Genomic DNA, 11,692 nt, shown 5'->3' on the forward strand with positions numbered 1-11,692 from the left:
GCTTTGCAATAGTCTGATTGAATCATCAGGAGAAATTATAAAAAATATGCTTCAACCAAACTTTGTACCTCCGGGATGGTTGTACGATATTAGCCATGGAGCTGTCATCGGGGCATTTTCCACGGGAAAAAAATTAATTCAAGAGGTGAATTCTGTTTTAGGTCTAAGGCACCAGTAGATGAGTTCACTTATTGCCATAGACGTGCAAAACCACCGGCGTGTACCTGTGACATCCCACTAGCATTAACATGTGCTCATTTTTGCCTGAAACAACCCAGCAGGCACATATTCTCAGATACTGTATTAGCACTCCTGTTATTGTATTGAAAGAACAATGAATTATTGTATTGCGAGAACAATGAATTATTGTATTGCGAGAACAATGAATGTAGAAAATATATCATGTTGATGAAGAACAGTAAACCTACCAGTGTATTACAGAGGTCAAAGGTAAAACCGGCATGAGCCGCATACACGATTTCACCTCCATATAAATTATTGGTTTGATATACTGTTTAATCACATGGGTTTGCCAATACGAAGACTCCCTACAGAACAACAGGAAGTAGGAACATGAGGATATGCAAAGACAAAACAACAGGCATGAGGAGCGGGAGGATATGCAAAGACAATGAAGGGCCGGGATACCCTTACAAGAACCGAAAACCGACAAACTCCACGAAAATGAGAACGCGAGAAACACAAGAACAGTGAGCAAATTGTCACCGAACAGGTTACTAAACATACAACATGCCAGAAAGAAAATTATTGACCCAAATGAAATAATTACGCCAGCAGTCAATGACAAAACTACAAGGTAGAGAGATATCTCAAATTCGTGGTTGGATGGAATAACATTTTGTTTAATATTTGTGGTGTGTTGAGTTAAAGCGTGTTATCTATAAATAAGACAAATAGTAAGATATATAGACAGTTTGATCAATGTGCCAATGGAACCCTGAATTAGACACTAAATGAGCCACCTGAAAAGATAGTGAAATGCCCATAAATTCTATCTAAAGAAAAAAAAACACACTCAAAATCCTGGGTGGTCATTTCTATCAATTGAATCAGAGTTTTTCCGAGTTTTTTTTAAACTTATGATTTGACAGGGTTTTTCCATGAAGCCGTTCTTGAAGGCGTTTGTCCGAGATACCACAGCCTAATCTATTCTTTAATTTTAATAGTATTGTATTTGGTTTGGATATGAAAAGGTGCGTTCACAGTGTGTTGTATAAAGCGGCAGAGACAGACCAATCTGGACGAGGTTGGGAAGTTCATCTTTGTGGTGTGACTGCTTGGCGACTAACGGGAGGTGGTCAGGCTCGCTGACTTGGTTAACAAATGTCATCAGCTTCTACTTGCGGAGATCGATGTTCATGCTGTTGGTCACTGGATTGTCTGGTCCAGACTGCCATATGGCTGGAATATTGCTGAGTGCGGCGTAAAACTAAGTAAATCCAGAAGTACTGGATTCGGCGCAATTAGATTTCCAGTTCTGGTCATTTTTATGGCCAGTTATCTTACAGACTTCGAGATTTTCACTACCTGCTTGAGACATGAAGACAGTCAGTTGTGTACTCGTTCGACAGGTTAGCACACGTATTGATTTCCTTCATCACTTTACCGAACGTGTTTGTACCGACACCACGCGAAGTGTACCACACGTTCTCAACGCATTATAACTTTGACTTGTGTTGCTGGAACAAAGAAGGACCTGGAGCCGTGTGTGACGCATGTTCCTTGAAAGAGGATACCGGTCAAAACCGATTGTCTGACTCATATAGTCTCTGTCTGGGCTCAAGAGAATCGGTCTGATAGACTGCCATGATAATTTTTGGTAAATTCCGAATGGGTCATCTACCTTGATGTCGCACCTGTCTTCTTGACCATTCTCATCAACCTGAGCAAAGCGGGACTGTGGAGGAATGGTCGGTGGACAAGATGGTGTCGGACCAGCGTTAGCGCTGGAAGTTCCAATGGAAGTGGAAACGCCCAGAGTGCTGAGATTGGTATCTTTTGGAAGATCAATATCTAGAAACAAGTAACATTAACTAATTCTTTGGCCGAATAATCTTCTTTAGACTCCGAATTCTGTACCAAATTAAATACACGAATGCTTGAGATTTTCAGAACGGGATATTTGTGAATCAACGCAATGAAGAGGTTCTAGTTTTCCCGAAGCAAACGGAAATTAGCAAGGTCTTACTAATGAAACACACTTTTGAAACAACGTCACTGATTGCACAACGAAATCTGATTGCAACCAATCACGAATCTTGAACACTCGCTCTGATAAATGAACGTATGAGAACAAAGGTTCGTAGGAAGATATGACAAGTAAGCTCTGTGCGAAGAGAACGAACGGATGCCTGCGCAGGTAATGAAAGCGACAACCTCATTGGTCACGTAGAATGTCAATCAAAGAGAGAGAGATGAATCCACTAGCGCCGGAGGTGTCCGTGTGCATTCAATCGTCAGTAAAACATGCTGTCATGCTCACTGCTAATGATGAGCACCAATTCATCTTGAACATTAGGCTCCATGGCAGTTACCCAGTCATTGTGTACCGGGCCAAGGTCAAAAGATTTGTGGGACGATGGGGTAGCCTAATGATTCAGCTTCCGCTTGGCATGCTTAAGACCAGAGTTCGAATCCCCAGATATGTAAGACGTTAAACATGACGATTTTCACGTTGTGTTGTGTTCATTCCATTTTGCTGATACATGTTTGATATATAATGAAAGACTGAATATATTTATTATCTATAATACAGGTTCCTTCTTCGTCACTAAAATAATTGCTCAAGCATTTATCGGTGACATTAAAATCAAATCATCTTTGATGTATTACATACGAAGATCACTGTGAACATGGACATACACAAAATCAGTATATTTAACAGTATATTAACTAGTGATATCAGGATATCAGGATATCAGGATCAAGTTCAATTTTCACTGGACAGTCTTCTACCTTGTTTCTTTTTATTATTTATTTTTATTCATTTTTTTATTCACTTTTTCTTATTGTTCGCATCAATTCAAGGTTCGAGGGTATTGATACATGTAGTAATGTGTGAGTATACAATGTTGAATCATTAAATATATGTTTAGTTATATAGGTATATTGCACATAGTAGTTGAGCAATAAACATTGGTCATTCTAAATCAGATAGTGTGAATAGAGGAGACCATTTTTTGAGAATGTATCGAAAACTTTGTTTCCTCTGGAAATATTTTTTCCAGCATGAACACATCTTTTAAATCATTGCAATGTTTTCTAAGTTGGGTATTATGTTGTTATAGATGTATGTTTTAGCAGAAAGCACCGTGTGATAATGTAGTAGGTTAACATTCAGAATACCAAACCAATCGTGATATTTTGGCAGCTGTAGTTCGTGTATGTTTTGATAAATCCAAATTTGAAGTTCATTCCAAAATTGTTCGGTCTTCTCACATTCCCAATATATATGACAAATGTTTTCATCCGCTTCGTTACAGAACGTACATTTAAAATTGTCAACTAATTTCATCTTGAAAAGTTCTCGTTGAGTATAAATAATTCCATGCAAAAATTTATATTGAAAATCTTAAAGTTTAACATCTTTTACATTTTTTCACATAGACTAAAGATCACGGGCCATTCAAAATCAATATCTTTGAATATATTTTCCCATTTACGGCAGGTATGTGGTAACACACCATAAGATAGCAATTTGTCATAAAACGTTCTTGAACCTTTATGTGAAATCATGAAATCCGTTTGTAGAGAGTTTATACTGAGGTTTTTTGTAAACCTATCATTGTAGCCTTTAAGGTCTTTTTCCATGATTCTAGAAAAATATATAGAATATATTCATGAATATGTTTTTCCTTGGTTTACAAATAGATTTTTAATGAAATGTTAAAGTATTTCGATGAAATTCAGGTTTTGAAAGTTTTGAAAGCAATATTCCTACCATGAGCTATCCTCTAAAGGGGAATGCCATTCTTGATAGACAACGGTCCCAACTAATTAGTCCAGAGAGCCAGTTGAGAAGACCCGGTTTTTCCGAATTTTTAAATCGACCTTAAACAGGCAAGGCAGACGCAATGGTGTAATACAAACAAGATATCGATTAAGTGACTCGTTTCTTTTTGAACGAGCTATGCATAAACTCAGCTATGATATAATATTACAGACTGACTCCTTTCCCTCGGAAAATGTATTTGATTGTAGTTTACAAACACACGTTCGTGATATAACTGGAATCGTACAATCGACGGAAATGGATTGGTGGTTTCTAATTACATTTAAAGAAATATCTCGCAATGAAGTGGCCGACTAAGGTATAACTGACATTTATCATGCAATGGGTAGTGTTCTCGGCAGGATAAAGCCAACGGATATTTTCGGTATCCGTTGGGGTCATATACGGATACCTATGCAAATTAGGGAGGTCATATGCAAATTTTAGGGACTACTTTCACAGTGTAAACAAACACGGCGCCGAGGGTCGGCGGTCTGTGCGGATTGACAGCGGCACTGCCAGTGGTTGGATCTCAGAAACGTCATGCCTGGTTATGATAGATGGAGTAGATTACAAAGCGAAGATAGAAATCCATTGGCTCTCAAAGATACCAACATCAGTTCCCCGACCGAATGTCAGTGTTAGCGAGAGAACAGCACAGGAATCCAGGGCCTTTATTCTCGAAACGTTCGTAGCCCTAAGAATTCTTAACTTTGGTCGTATCCAATGTGTTAAGAATGGGCTTAAGAACTTCGTAGGGCTACGAAGGTACACAAACTCACACGAACATTAAATTGTATCTGTTGTTCAAAGTGTTGCTTGAAGGATTCTGAAGTTCCACTCGAGTTTGTGGTTATTTTTTAAACGTAAGCTGAAATGTCTTGACAACCAATCGTGCTTTAACATAAATACGTACTGGGAGCTACATGACGTAACGCAGTCAAATGAGTGATCAGTAGAAAACTGCGTCACCGAGCTTGTGACGTCACGTATTACTACGCACATATTTGTGACGTCATAGATATGCGGGCACATCGCAGGAAGTTTAGTTTCATGATCTGTGGCAAATGAAATCACATTTTTTTAAATTTTAAAGTAAGAGCCTCGCTAAATACAATGTTTATTCCCAATGCAGGATATTAACCATCCCAAAACACACTCGCGTGATAACCTATATTTATTTCACTATACTTGTGTGCACGATAACGGAACCAAGTTGATGGTATGACCTAGACAGTAGTATGAGTCACCGCTTGTGCCGCATCCTTCCGGCTGTTAAGTGCACGTAAAATCTATAACAATTACAGAAACAACAACAACAAAGCCTCGAATTTTACCGGAATGACAGCTGGTCACAAACTGAATACTAGATGTGTCGAATTCCCGGTTGTGTCGAACTCATTTTAGGGTCCCCAAAGGCTCTAACAAGTACAAATTTACCCTTTTGTCTCGAACCTTCAAAGCTGGTTGTTGCAACTGAAAACTTCAGTCGCGCAATCGGAAGTCATCCTCATAAACGTGCCACCTAAAAATCAAAAGTAACGATTAACGGACTCAACAATCAAGTGACATGTTTAACTACGCATCTATACACACATTGTCAGCACACTTACCAACTGAACTTTACTCAAACAAGTAACCATAACTAAGTTGTTACCAGTGACACGTTGATCACGGACAGACAGGATATCTCTAAAAAAAACAATGGCGTATGTTGTTGTCATGTGACAGTCTATGTTAGCGGTCATGTGATTTCCTTGAAAATACAAAATGAGAAGTGAGGGAAACGGAGTTGGATTATCTAAATTGATGTTTTGTTTTTGGTTTAGTATTTAAGGTGTAGGATCAATTTTTTAACCAGTACGGTGGCAGAGCAATTCAGCGAAGGACCCGATCAGCCCTGGGGGATAACTGGATCGCATGTTACACCTAAAAAGCGAAAATTATCTGTGAAGACAATAGAGACAAAATACGAGGCTGTCATAGCTGTGGAGTCGGGTGGAAAATCCAAAGCAGAAATTGCAACTGAATTTGGCATACCCAGAAATACACTTTCTACATGGAATAAAAATGCTGATAAAATCAAAGAGGCATTTGTTCAGCCAACCGGCTTAATACATTAAGAAACTTTTTGAGCAATTCTGCTGTAATGCCATGCCCGAACGCCAAACAGACTGTAATTTCGGGTTTTTTCAAGAGATAAATTCCCCACATGTACACGTATGTACATTCCGATTCCGTTTGTATGAACTATACAACTTTTTATACTCACTGAAAATGAATTAGTGCTGTCAACTAAATGGGATCGCTTGTGAGTTTGTTACATTATTCTTGTTCTTATCTTTTTGTATGCATATTTATTTGTCATGACGAATAAAGTGATTGAATTGATTTACATTTGTACATGTTGTAATTTAAAGATCAATACTGTCGTAAACGTTTATTGCAAAGATATATTGTTTGTATGTGTATCCTACTGCAAAAAAACGATGTGTTAAGCACCGTGGTCGTGTTGGTTCTTGGTCTTTTCAATGCTGACGGATGTGTCGAACATTCGGATAAGTCGAACTTTCCCCTTGGACCCGACGAGTTCGACACAACGGGGTTTGACTACTCTGAGAACTTTAAAAAAATAAAATAAAATTATTTTTCCATCCGATCGAAGTTCATACTTAATTCAAAATACAAAATACAAGTTTTAAACGGGCACATCTTACACCAGAGAAAGAAGTAGTTAATCGAACAAGTGCGGCGCCTGTTAAATCAAGACATATTAATGTCCCAGCACTACTAATACAAGGTAGCTGGTCAGTGGTGAGGTCCAAAATAACAGAAACTCATCCGGTTGTGACTTCCACGAGTCTCACAGCTGCGTCACCCAGGATAGCGATGAAGTCTGGGCATGCTCCGACCTCTCTCTCCTTGAACGTGTAGAGCGGGACCCGATCAACTGTCAGCTGGAAGAGAGTGAGTGAATATGATGTCACGCCGCTTTTAGAAATATTTCAACAATATCACGCATATGGGACACCAGAAATGGGCGCATGCGGAATCGAACCCAGGTCTTCTGCGTAACGAGCGAACCCCTGAACCGCTAGGCTAGCCAACCTTGATGAGCAGGGGGTTTTTTTTGTTTGTTTTTTGTTGATTTTTGTTTTTGTTTTTTCTTTCTTTTTTCTTTGATTGCTTGTTTGTTGTTGATTTCTGAAGGGTAACGAAGATTTCCGTTGGAGACACACTGTCAAGTGGGTTGTTGTGATTGATTCCTCTAATCGGCACGCACTATACAGGAACTGAATTAAGGGTATTCAACAAATGTACTCACACACCCACATGTCTTTATGAGGATTAAGGATTATGACAACACAGAAAATTTTGAGATGACCCCCGACTCGAAATGCCTAACAGCACAACAGATGTACGTTATTGTGATGTGTAGCCTTAAACAATATTGAAACAATATTTTTTAAATCTTTAATCCTCGCAAAGACGCGAGGGCCTGTATACACACCCCAGCTTCACACTTCGGGACAAAGACGTGTCTGATGTTGCTGGGAATAATGTTACAACGATCAGCGCCAAGGATTCCACAACACTTTCTATGCATGGTAAATATTAGTTTGTTATTTACCGATTAGTGATTACAGTATTACATCAACCTATCATGCACAGCTTCTGAGATATGTTCCGGACAAGGTACCCATCAAACACATCGTGTACTAAGTCGTGTTGTTTTAGAAACAGCAAGAAATAAAATTCCGATGAACTTTAAAACAACAAAAGACGCGACTGTGGGGTAATGACTTGGTTTATCTTATTTTGTACTACATTTACTTTGGTGTTAAATTTGTTAGATAAGAAGATGTATCGCGTTGGCAGATCATACCTCGAAGTTTGAAGTGATCCATGTTAATTGCCATGTTTTTTCTGACATCCCCTCTTTTCACAATAAATATTGGCTTACACCCGGGTTAGAGATGGTCATCAACGACACTTGTTTATCGTGTTAGAGGCGACTGCTGACATTTCTTGATCAGGGTGTTTCTTTGACCTGGTCTGCACATGTCACCCTTACCCAACTGCGAAGATCGATACTCATTCTGTTGATCACTGGATTGTCTGATCCCTACTTAATTATCTACACGCCTCCGTCATTCAACAGGAGGTTTAAAGTACAATCAAAGAAAATACTGGTAGTTATCCAAGGGCGCTCACCTTATACACACCCGACTCGAGGGTTATAACGACCCTAGATTCCTTCCCCAGAGTCACGGGAAGATATGGAAAGACAACTTCCGCACCCCACGTGCCCCCTATTTCAGTGTTGATGACGGTACAGTTAGCAACGTATCCATATGTAAACCGAAAGTCTACCATGTACAGGACGTCTTTGCCTGTCTCGATCAACACATACCATCTGAAATAAATAAGATCTCTAACAGTAATACTGCCCCAACAAAACTAGTGTCCACGTGATCTCAACAACAGTTCAAAATCACGTCCTATTTTGAAGTAAAACAATTATAACCACAACTATCTGGTATTGAAAGGTTGAAATTGAAGAAAGTTGACGACGACGACGGCGACGATGATGATGATGATGATGATGAAGTGTGAGTGGTCTAACAACGGTTGTCATCTGAAGAACCAGTTCATTTAAATACGAAGTAATTAAACCTTGAGATTCTCAAATAAACATGATCAAACTTAACAGCAACAGTTCTTGTAAAAATAAAAATGTCGCTAAAACCTTTCTGTTCAGCTTAGTTTAGTTGTAATTTAGTTACCTAACAGCTTTGGTTGCTGTTGCCCTGACGTCAACCTTGACCTTGCTGGCTGGTCCGCACGGTATGGGTTCTTTGAACGGCAGCGTCTACAAGTGCAAATGTATATTATCTGTCTCACATTGCAAACTCTTGCTTAAACGAAGAGGGTAACGTCGGCCTTAAGTTGGGGCCATACCACACTGCAACATGATACCGACACAAAACATTTTGTACGTACGTTATTTTTAGTATGCGTTTTTTCATCGGTTATATTTTCGTCTTTCATATTTTGTTTCAATAGAAATGGACAAATTTTTATCTACCGTTATTTTATCTACCGAACATGAGACCGGATTAGATATGAATCCGGATTAGAATTGATTTCCCTTAACCCGTGCTTGTTGTAAGAGGTGACTAACAGAATGGGGTGGTCAGACTTGCTGACTTGGTTGACACATGTCGTATCCAAGCTGCGTAAAACAATGCTCATGATGTTTGCCTGGATTGCCTAACTGGATTCTAACCCGCATCTTGGACGTAGAATATAGGGTAGTCGGGATAATTATATCAATGGTCGACAGAAAAAAAAAAAAAACACCAATGGCGTTACCGTAGCCTAAAGAATATCCATGAATTGTGTACTAGATCGAATCTCGTAGGTGTGATTCAGAATGTATCCTGATATGGAGTGTTATTTAGGCTGCATAAAAATAGTTAAATGTTTCAGGGCGGTAGGACTTTTTTATAATTTTTGATAGAAAAAAGTGACGAGGAAGGAAACACATTTATATTTATTTTCTCTCTTGTGGAACTTTGGAAGTTTATCACGTGTTAATGAGTTGTAGGTTCAGTCACACTCGTTCTTACAGACACTCATTTTTATATTGAACAAATGGATGATCGGGACGCCAGCAAGTCAAAATTATTTTATTTAGAATGGCAATAAAAATTGCTAGGCGCACAAATAAAAGTGACACGAGAAACATTTCACTTTTCATTTGACCTTGGATACTCTAGAAGCCTTCATACACACAAGACACAAACCCTTGAAGATCCGGGTTAGACTTGGTTTTCAGTAACCCATGTTTGTCGTAAGAGTCAACTAAAGGTGATCAGGTGGTCACTCTCGCTGACTTGGTTAACACATGTCATCAGATCCCTATTGAGCAGATCCATGTTCATGCTGATGATCACCGGATTGTCTGTTCCAGCCTCGATCACTTACACACCACTGCCATATAAATTTTGCTGGAATATTGCTGAGTGTGGCATAAAACTCCACTCACTCACTGAGTGCGGCGTAAAACTCCACTGACTCATTCACTCGCTCACCCACTCACTCCACTTACTGGGAAATGCCATCTAAACTGGCCACACTGACCAGGCATGTCGTCCCACTGCCCATCATGCTGACAGGTTCTGACTGTGCCATTACGACAGAGCCAGAAGTCCCGCTCACACTGGTAGGTCGCCACAGCTCCTTCATAAACACCGTCATAGCTTCTGCGCATACCGACTACTTTCGGTGGGTACTGACATCCCCGAAACTCTGGAGCAGAATAATCTAAACTTGAAACACCGAAAACAACAATATATGGTGGTTTTACTGTTTCGGCCATACATTCTATTAGAATTATGGAATTTACCATATTTCCACCAAAGTACCATTCTCTTCCCACAGAGGTTACTTGTCATATCTTCCTACGAACCTCTGTTCTAATACGGCCATATTTCGCGGTTCTCATAAAATCCCCTAGCGGCAAAAATGGCAGCAGATTTATCTCCCTTTTTTTCTGTCCAATCACAACACGTGTTACATCAACTTAAATTCAACTTGACAAATGCAAGCAATGTGGAGAAACAAAAATGACATGACTGAGGTCTGTCTAGAAGAAACATTTGAGTATCGCGCTCGGGAAGAGGTTCTAGTTTTCACGATGCATCCGGAAATTACCGATCGCGAGATCTTTCAAACGATCACTTTTGAAACAAGATCGATGACTGCACTACTAAATCTGATTGCCTCCAATCACGAGTCTTGAATACTCGCACCATGAAAGGGTCGTATTAGAACAGAGGTTACGTAGGAAGGTGTGACAAGTAACCACTGTGGGAAGAGAAAGCCAAAGTACGTATAATGGGAGTGGGAATGGCCGTGGACAATGGCTGCCTTGTACTATCGAGGTTCATAATAGATGGAATGGATGTACTTTCTTTTGATTTTCAGTTTAAACAAAAAATGTGATCTGTTACCAGGCACACATGTAGCACGGCGCATTCTATCAACGTGACACCTGGACGTCTTTGTGCACGACATCTCAGAGCAGTCTCCACTCAAACCCTGGAACCAACAAGAGAATGTCATACATCGCCACTCGTTTGGATAGAACCAAACCACTGATTAAATGCTTCTGCAATATATATTATGCTATTAACCGTCATAACGGTGGCTTCCATCACAAACACATGGAAAGCCAAGTCAAAATGCTCACCAGCAAAGAATATGGGAATAGATGATATAAGGACCAAAATACACAACTGCATCACAGACCCTTCCGTACACACGAGTCCGTGAAATAGTTTTGCAAAACTTGTTGATGCCTTGAGAGTTGCAGCTCTTGTCAAAATATCTGTTCGGCAAGTTCCCAGGCAACAGAATTACATTGACGTATAATAAATATAATGCATATGTATACGTATGTATGACATTATCTACCTGTGGCCAGTTTTCAATGTCGGTGAAGATGAATCCTGGTCTGTGGTTGAGTCTCCCACGTCCACTGCTGTCCCTGTTGAGGAAACAAGTGCGTGTCTCGGGTTCATAGCCAATGGAGCGACAAGAGGAGGACATCAGGCATTCAGAAGCACACCCATATAGAGAATCACTTTCAAACTTCCTGTAGCCTTGTGTCAT

The 11,692-nt window shown here is 39.7% G+C and overlaps 1 pseudogene; it reads right to left on the reverse strand.

Annotated features, from left to right (window-relative positions):
* The window catches only part of LOC137257496 (uncharacterized), a 70,352-nt pseudogene extending 58,660 nt beyond the window's left edge, over nt 1-11,692 (reverse strand).

The sequence above is a fragment of the Haliotis asinina genome, chromosome 12 (genome assembly GCF_037392515.1).
Source record: "Haliotis asinina isolate JCU_RB_2024 chromosome 12, JCU_Hal_asi_v2, whole genome shotgun sequence".
Classification (NCBI taxonomy): domain Eukaryota; kingdom Metazoa; phylum Mollusca; class Gastropoda; order Lepetellida; family Haliotidae; genus Haliotis; species Haliotis asinina.